This window comes from Molossus molossus, unplaced genomic scaffold (assembly GCF_014108415.1).
Source record: "Molossus molossus isolate mMolMol1 unplaced genomic scaffold, mMolMol1.p scaffold_m16_p_7, whole genome shotgun sequence".
Taxonomy (NCBI): domain Eukaryota; kingdom Metazoa; phylum Chordata; class Mammalia; order Chiroptera; family Molossidae; genus Molossus; species Molossus molossus.
This window is the reverse complement of record NW_023425401.1, coordinates 110,113,639-110,122,891: the sequence shown is the minus strand read 5'-3', so window position 1 is coordinate 110,122,891 and position 9,253 is coordinate 110,113,639.

The window sequence follows — 9,253 nt, the reverse complement described above, 5'->3', positions numbered from 1 at the left end:
TGTAAATGTGCAGACGGCCCTGGGCAGAGAGGAGGCTCCGGCCTTGGAAGGTCGGCCGAGTGGACACGGCCGAGTGGGAAAAGCCAGTTCACTGGAAAAGACAAGTGGTGGGCGGGGAGGGTGAGAGGGCGGAGGTCCCCGCATCAGTTTCCGAGGGTTCTGATGTAGAAGGACGGTAGCCTAGCTCAGGAACGAAATAGCTAAGAAGAAGCTGGCCACACGGAAACCGGGTTATTGTGACCGCAGTGGCCTGAGCGAAGAGGGCCTGGGAGGGGAGGCGGAGGGGCCGGGCAGCTCCCCCGGGCACACGGCAGCTCCCCTGCGCAGACACGCCTGTGGCCCCCCTGCGGCCGGCCGGTGAAGGGGGGCCCCTCTCAGGCCTGCGTCCGCCCTGTCCGTGGCCTCCTCACAAGGTCCGTTTTAGATCCTTGGACTCCCTGCCTAAGCAACGCCGTCTTCCTGCTCTTCCTGTTGCCGCCTCCACGCGGCTTCTTCGTGTCCTTGTAGAGGACGGGGCGCTCTGACCGATGGTCCTGCAGGTCCCTCGTCATTTCGAAGTGGTGGACAGGGTTCGAGCACAGTCCCTGTGTCTACCTACTTCACGGGAACCTCTGTCCCTTTTCAAAGACACAAAAAAAAAGTCACTTACAATTTCATGGTCTGAGTAAGTAAAATAGAGTTGTTACGTCAGTGCATAAAAATCGAATTTATGGCCTGGCCATGGTGGTTCAGTGGTTAGAGCGCCGGCCCGCGCAGTCAAGGGTCTCTGTTCTGTCTCCGGTCAAGGGCACGTACCTGGGTTGCCGGTTCGGTCCGCAGCCCTGGTCAGGATCGTGTGGGAGCCAGTGGATGTGTCTCTCACACGGATGTTTCTCTCTCTCCCTCCCTCCCTTTCACTCGCTCTAAAAATCAATGGAAAAATATCCTCGGTGAGGTTCACAAACCAACCCACAGAGGAAGATAAGGTGCAAGCTCTGGGAAGCACAGAAGGGGTGAGGGGGATGGGGGCAGGAACCCCAGGGGCAAGCGCAGTTCAAGGGCAAAGGGCCACGGGGAGCTTGTACCCGAAAGGCCGTGGAAAACCCCCTCCGAGGACCTGTCCAGGCTGGTGCCCGAAACCCGCCTGGGCTGCTTCAGCACACCTGCCGCACCAGGCATGTCAACACGTCATGGCTCCGGCTTGCACGTCCGGACGTTCTAACCACTGTCACAGGCGAACACTGGCGGCGTGAGCGCAAGTCCCAGCCGCCTCGCATCACCTGCCGGTCCCCTGGGACCCTGCCGGCTCCCCGTGCTGTCCGCGCTCCTCCGAGGGACCAGTGGTTAGCACTCGGAAGGGGAGCCACGCTTCCTGCTGGACGCCATTTGCTCAGTGCTTGTTAATTGATTGATTGATTGATTGATTAGCAGGTCTTCTTGCCCTGAGTAGTAAAGACCTCCTGGAGGCTCCCTCCCTCCCCCCTCCCCCAACCCCCTGGTGGGAGAAGGGTTTCCGCCACCTCCCTGGAAGAGGACGACATCCTGGCCTTTTCTGGGAGCTGGCTCAGTGCCCGGTGCACAGAGAGCATCGGCAAAGCAAGTGGACGGCTGCGTGGGGCGCGGACAGACAGACACCCGGAAACGGAGCACAGACTTCCTATTTTTCTCCCCTGTGTAAGACGTGTTTTCCGAGTTGAGCTTGAAGGAGAATGTCAGGTCGCTCGATCGCGTTTCACGACCGGGATGAGGGACGGGTTAGGAGAAGAGACACGTGGCCTCGCTGTGAGGGACGGAAGTCTTTTCCCGGGAGCTGGAGGGGCATGGTCACCTCTCTCAAGACCCCGGGGCCCCTCTGGGGACAGGGACACTCCTTCCCGAGGGGACTGCGAACAGAGACAGAGACCAGGACAGAGAGCGAGCGAAGGTCGTCCTCCAGGGGCGCTGGCTCCCGGGCAGCACGAGGAAGGACACACTTGCCACCTCTTGGGGATTCGGCAACCCTTCGAGGAAGGCGAGACTGGAGGACATCAGTTTGGTGGGTTTTTTAAAATGTAAACATATGCCCTGGCCGGTCTGGCTCAGCGGTTAGAGCATCGGTCTGCAGACCAAAGAAGGGCACATACCTTGGTTGCGGTTGGTCCCTGGCCCCGGTTAGGGTCCTGCGGGAGGCAACCAATCGATGTGTCTCTCTCACACCGATGTTTCTCTCTCTCCCTCCCGCTCTGTTTGACGATAAATGTAAAAGTACACTCAGGTGAGGATTATATATATATATATAGTAAATAAATAAAATGTAAACATACCACCCGACTCTGTATGCCAACCATTCCCCTGCTACCATGACCCAGAAGGAGAGGAGCACCCGCCCACAGACTTGTACACTGTTCGCAGCTGCTCTGCTCCAAACGGCCAGGATTTAGGAATAGCCCACATGTCCTTCAGTAGGTGAGGAGTCAACTCGGGTGTTTGTACAGTGACATCCAGGCAACAGTGTGGCTGAGTCTCAAAATAACTATGCTGCCCGGCCCGGGTGGCTCAGTGGCTGAGCGTTGACCCTGCACCCAGAGGTCGCCGGTTCGATTCCCGGTCAGGGCACATGCCCAGGCTGTGAGCTCGATCCCCAGTGGGCGGCATGCAGGAGGCGGCCAATCCACGTTCTCTCTCATCGATGTTTATCTTTCTAAAATCAATAAAGAAAAAAATTTGTTTAAAGAAAAGGAAGAGACAACATATTGGAACGGTGAGGAAGACAGGCTTCAGAACCACACCACGCCCCTTCCGCTCCCAGGGTTCCCCTGCTCATCATGGCCCCGAATAAGTCACTTAGCCCAGTCCTCTGTGTCCTCGTTCGGAAATACGGTGGACAGACCCTAACAGCCCTCCCACAGGCTCGTGCTGAGAATGCGTGTTAGAAGCCGGATCGTAGTACTTGGAACACGGTCTCCCCTTCAATAAACTGGAGCATTTAGGACCCCTGTTGTGTTGAGGTACTATGTAAAACCTTAGACACGTCCCTAATGTCGCTAACGATAAACATCCCTGAGATGCGCCCACCCACAGTGCATTGTCTCCGTGTCAGAAAGGAGCAGGCTCAGACCTGTCCGGCTTGGCCCCGGCCGCTGCCCGCCACAGCTGCTCAGACGAAGCGCGGACCCTGTCTGTAGCTCAGGCCTCCCCCGTGCTGTAAGTCTGTCCAGGAAAAGACTGAAACAGGGTCCCCGAGTAGTGTCAGGCCTGGGACCGGAGCTGGGCCCCCGTCTCCGGGGAGAAACCAGGTGGGCTGGCGAGGAAAACTCAGGCTCTCGCATCTCGGGGAGAAGGATGAAGCCGTTGGTTTTGCAGGCATTTGGGGGTCGCGTGTCCTTAACTTCCGGAATCCAAAAACCATGGCTGGATGCACCAGAGTCAGCCACACAGATCACCCTTCGGGTATTTCAGCGAGCAGCTCAAGGCTGAAAAGACAGGACCACCCCTAGTTCCAGGCATTAGGTGGCTGACATAGCATGGGGCATCAGACAGAAGTGGGGTGCGGTGGGGAGGGCCACCTAAGAATCCCAAGATCGTCAGTCATTTAGACCTGAAAAACCAAGACATGAGGTAACCTAAGCAGAATAGTAATGTTTATTGGGTAAAGATTCACCCAATGTGTCGGAAATTTGCATTTATTTGTTTCTGTTTTTGTTTCGTTTTTTATGCTCACCTGAGGACATTTTTTCCATTTTTTGTTCAGATAGAGTGGGAGGGAAAGAGAGGAAGAGAGAGAGAGAAACACTGATGTGAAAGGGACACACCGAGTGGATGCCTCCCACACGACCCAACCAGGGCCGGGGACAAACCGCACCCGAGGTACGTGCCCTTAGCGGGAACCGAACCCGGGTCTCTCCGGACCACAGGCCGATGCTCTAACCGCTGAGCCAAACCGGCCAGGGCTGTTTCATTTCTTAAGGTAAGGAGAAGACTCCAGCTTCAGGGAAGGGAGGTCCCTGGGCCTCTGGTTAAGACAGTGAAAGCTGACCATGGGCCTGTCGCCTGGCGTCGAGGAGAATCCCAGAGGAAGGGATGTGACCCCTGCGGATGGAAGAGGGGTGCTGTGACACCTCATCAGTCCCTACCTGGGCACCCACGGGGCCCAGTCACGGCCCAGGCCTGTAGCCACCTCTGTACTGAAAGGTTTTGCGCCGGCCGTCCACTGTTTCTGTGCATCTAGGTTAACATACCTCGGAGGGGTGTGAGCCCGCACGAGAGCAGATGGTCTTGGAAACGATCCTGGGGTCCCACCCCCAGTTCCCTTTCCCCCGCCTTCCTGTAATGGAAGGAACTGCAACACTGGTGCTCTCCAGAGGAGGAATCTTGCTTCTCTGCACCTGTCCCCAGTCTTGGCCCAAATAAACTCTTGTGAGACTCCTCTGCAGGTTTGGACCTTTTTTTCTTATCCTCACTGGAGAATATTTTTCCATTTAACTTCAGATAGAATGGGGGGGGAGAGAGAGAGAGAGAAACATTGATGTGAGAGGGACACATTGACTGGTTGCCTCCAGCACGACCCCTGACCAGGACTGGGGACCAAACCACAACCGAGGTACGTGCCCTCGACTGTAATCGAACCCACAACTCACTGGTCCTCGGGCCGATGCTCTAACCGCTGAGCCAAACTGGCCAGGGCTGGATTATTTTTGCGTCAACGCCTTTTGTGAAGCCATGGGCGGGCTTTCTCAGGTCATCGCTGGTGCTGCCTTCTCACCAGACAAACCCCTCCCTCCCCACGGTTATTCTTACCCAAAAGCACTCCCTGTGCACAGCTGTCTGCTTGCGTGTTTATTGCTTGTCCGCTTGCTTTGTTCCTGCTCTGACACCGTTCGGCACGTGATCGGCAAGAGATACTATTTGTGTCCGGCCGGTGTGGCTCAGTGGATTGAGTGTGTCCCATGGACTGAGAGGTCCTGGTTCGATTCCCGGTCAGGACACATGCCCAGGTTGCAGACTCTATCCCCAGTAGGGAGCATGCAGGAGGCGGCCGATGGGTGTTTCTCTCTCACATCGATGTTTCTCTCCCTCTGTCTGTCTCTAAAAATAAAAATCAATGAAAGCATATTTAAAAATGAGAGAGAGAGACTTCTTAACAGGTGGCTGGATTCCTGTTGCAGCCGAGAACGCAGAGCTTGGACGCGGAGCGGACCTGTGTGAACTTACTTCAGGAGCGTGTGCGGGCCTCACCTGTGTGCCGAAAGCGAGTTCATGCGGAGAAGCAGCAGGGGAATCCGGGGAAATACTGCAGCCGAAATGCAGTGACTCACCCATTTTAGACCAGGGACGAACCTTCAAGGTCCCCAAGTCACCGTGGTCCCCACAGACAGATGAGGAGACACGGTCTTCTCCGGAACGATGGACGACAGGACCCGTGCACACCGGCTGCTGGTGACCAGGCCAAACCCGCCTTGCATCCTGCCCCGTTCTAGACTCCACCTGGAGACCCAGCAGCTGTCCTACACATCAGTGGGGACGGGCACGATTTCTCCCCACTCTTCCTAAACTGCTGCAGTGGTGTCTTCCCGGGGAGCAGTGAGCGGGGCCTGCCCTGCCCTCGGCCTCACTTCGCCCCAACATCGGAAGGGTGCGGCGAACGCGGTCTCCGTGTACGGCTGGCACGCACGGGACAGCGTCTTGCCAGCCGCGGTGATGGGTGAAGCCCCTCCCTGGGCTCCAGGTAATCACTTCTCCGAGCGTCAGAACGAAACGAGGGAGATGTCGGGCAGACCTGATCCTCCTGATGCCAGGAGTGGGGCTCACACAAAGGGGGGGTCTGTGTGTGAAAAATCTGGACCTGGTCTGGAAGACGGAGAAAGAGTGGCCCAGCTGGCACCGTCGGACAGGAAGTGTGGGCTCCCTGGACACGTGGCGTCCTCTGCTGCGCTCCCTCAGCCGCAGGGCGTCTGTTCGGAGATTCCTGGCCTCAGGCCCAAGGACAGAGCAGCCAGACAGAGGCGTTTTCCCAGGAGCCCTTGGAAGGAGCACAGTCTGAACCTGTCTCTGGAGCAGGCACCAAAACCCGCCCTGGCTGCCCACATCCCCGCTGCCGTGGGTTCGTGGAGCTGGGCCATCTCACTGTACCGGACTGCTGGTTCCCAGGAAGGAACCACGGACAGAGTCGCCATCGGTCCGTTCGGTCACTCTTGCTACGCGCCAGGCCCTGCGCTGGGACAGGTCTGCCAGCCGGGTCAGAAGCGCGGACTGTGAGCCACCGTTCCCCTCCAGCCCCGCCTCCGCCCAGCTCCGGGTGCTCCTTCCAAACCGTCAGCGCCTGTTACGTCAACGCGCTTGCTCAGGCCTCGGCGCTCGTCAGTTCTTCGCACAGCCCTGTGCCTGCCAGGACCCAGCCCTCCTTCTCGGAGAACGGCCCTGTCCATTCGTTCACGGTGGTTGCATTTCTTACCTTTCTCCGTTTCACTTGCTCTTTCGGAGAGGGTCTGCCGGTCTCCGGAGGTCTTCCTTTTACTCTGAATGTTGAATGGGAATTGGCTGAGAATACACGTCCAAGACCAAGGGTGGTGGCCCCCCTCGGCCCTGGGTGGCGTCCCTCTCATCTTCTTGCAGACCAGGTGTCAGTCCAGTCCTCATGTCTCTCCTCCGGTAGCACGAAGATGTTCTCTTTATTCTTTTTTTTAAATATGTTTTTATAGCCCTGGCCGGTTTGCTCAGTGGTTAGAGCGTTGGCCTTTGGACCAATGAGTCACGGGTTTGATTCCGATCAAGGATAGGTACCTCGGTTGTGGTTCGTCCCCAGCCCTGGTCGGGTCGTGTGGGAGGCAACTAGTCCATGTGGCTCTATCACATTGACGTTTCTCTCTGTCTCCCTCCTGCCGTTCCATTCTATCTGATAATAAGTATAAAAATATCCTCAGGTGAGGAATTTAAAAGGGGGGGGCTTTTATTGATTTGTTTGTTCCCTAACAGAGAAAGGAAGAGAGAGGGAGAGAGAGAGAGAGAGAAACATCAATGGGCCGCCTCCTGCACGCCCCCTCCTGGGGATCAAGCCCACAACCCGGGCACGTGCCCTGACCGGGAATTGAACCCGGACCTCTCAATCCATGGGAGGGCACTCAATCCACAGAGCCACCCTAGCCAGGCAAAAGGAAGATTTTTTTGTTATTTAAAAAAAGTTTTTTTGACAGAGAGAGGAAGGGGAGAGAAGCATCAACAAATCTGAGTCACAGACGCGTCGACTGTTCCCTCCGAGATGCCGCCGCAGACTGATGTCCGAGATGACGCTGCGCTCACCGGTCCCTGCTGGCCCCCCTCCGCTCCCAGACCCTCTGCGGGACTGCTCGGCCCCAGCCAGTGTCGGCTGCTGGACCTCCTCCTTCCAGGGACGAGCTGGCGGGCACTTCCTCTGTCCTCTGAGTTGGCCTTCCAACGTTTCTTCGCAGGCGCATACAACGCAAGGAGAGCCATGTGGACCGGGCGGGACCGGCCCGGGGTGGAGGCTGGTGGCCGCAGAGGGGAGCCGCGCTCAGTGTGCGGAGCAGCGAGGACGAGGACAAGGTGGTGGAAGTGGGGGTCAGCCGCAGCCGGAGAGAGCAGGAGCCGGAGAGAGCAGGAGCCGGCCGGGTCGGCACAGGCCTTTCCGCCTGACCCCGGGCCCTTTCCGCTCCCGCCAAAGGCAAGTCCAGGAAGAGAACCTCCGGATCAGCCAGAGCACAGTCATCTGTCCATCTGCTCTCCAGGGGCGTCATCAAACCTGCGGGGCGTTGCCCGAGGCTTGTAGAACCGCGTTCCTGTGAACCAGGCCGGCACCTTTCCAGTCTGGGCTGAACCACGTCAGCGCCAGGCCCGTCCCCCTGGGGCCCGGCGAGGACACTGATGAGTCACCGCCTGTCACCGCTGCAGGCCTCAGGAGTCTGTGGACGCCCTGCTGGCCCCCAGGAAACTGGGCTCCCAGGCTCCCCACGGGTCTCAGCGCAGACACCGGGAGTTCCGCCGCCTCAAGCCATCCAGTCACCCCCTCAGCCCGTGGGGGGCCCAGCGCCTGGGCTGAGCCCCTGACCCGCCTGTGCCGCTGACAGCTGCCCCATCCCTGGGGCCAAAGACTCCCCTGAGGCCAACTTCGGTAACAAAGACGTGACCGGTTAGGAGACGCTGGATAAAGGAAGGAAACAGTTCCTTACACAGTGGGATTTGCCCGGAGACCCCCAGTCCCCACCAAGGGGTCGTCCCAGGGCCACAGAGAGGTAGGCAGGCTGAGCGTCCTCACCTCTTTAGACTCTGTGGTCGAGACAGAAACAAAACAGTCTCTTCTTCCCGGGGGACTCATGCTCAGGTATGAACAAACGGACAAATTCTAGGAAAATGCAAAACTGTTTCTGCCTGTGACTCCCTCGCCGACTCTCTCTTTTACAAGAAAATTGCTGAATTCTGATGGGGTTTTATTTTAATGGTGAGACACAACTCCCATCCTCATTTTCAGAGAACCCCGAGGACCTTGGCAACAGGGGCCCCGGGGGCGGCGGAGACCCAGCGGGTTCTTCATTGTGGAGTTTTCTGCTTCTGCCTTCCTGTTTTTAATTAAAAATAACTTTTATTTTCCTGTTATGAGATTTTTATGTGTTGAGTTTAGAAAGAAATGTAAATACAATAAAGAAGATGATATACACCCCCTTTACTCCATTACTTAAGTGATAATCCTGGGTTACAACCGGGCATGTGTCTTCTTTGTCTTTAAATCATCACCCAAGGGTATGTTTTCCATTTATCTTCAGATAGAGTGGGAGGGAAAGACAGAGAAACAAACATCGATGTGAAAGAGACACATCGATTGGTCCCCCCCACCCACATGACCCCGACCAGGGCCAGGGATGAACCACAGCCGAGGTGCGTGCCCTGGACCAGAAGCAAACCCACGACCCTTTGGTCCGAGGGCTGACACTCTAACCACTGAGCCAAACCAGCCAGGGCCTGGGATATAGCTTTATGCTCATTTCTCAGTGCATAGACAAATAATTGTTCTGTTGACCCAAAAAGGTGAAAATAATGGTTTATTTTTCTATTAAAAAGTGGTTGGGTGGGTGCCATGTATTAAAACTCTATTGTACATTAAAACATTTTAATTTTTTCTTTATTGATTTTTTAGAAAGAGAGGAAGGGAGCCCTGGCCGGTTTTGCTCAGCAGTTAGAGCGTCAGCCTGCGGTCCAGAGAGACCCGGGTTCGGTTGCCGCTAAGGGCATGTACCTCGGTTGCAGTTTGTCCCCGGCCCTGGTTGGGTCGTGTGGGTGGCAGCCA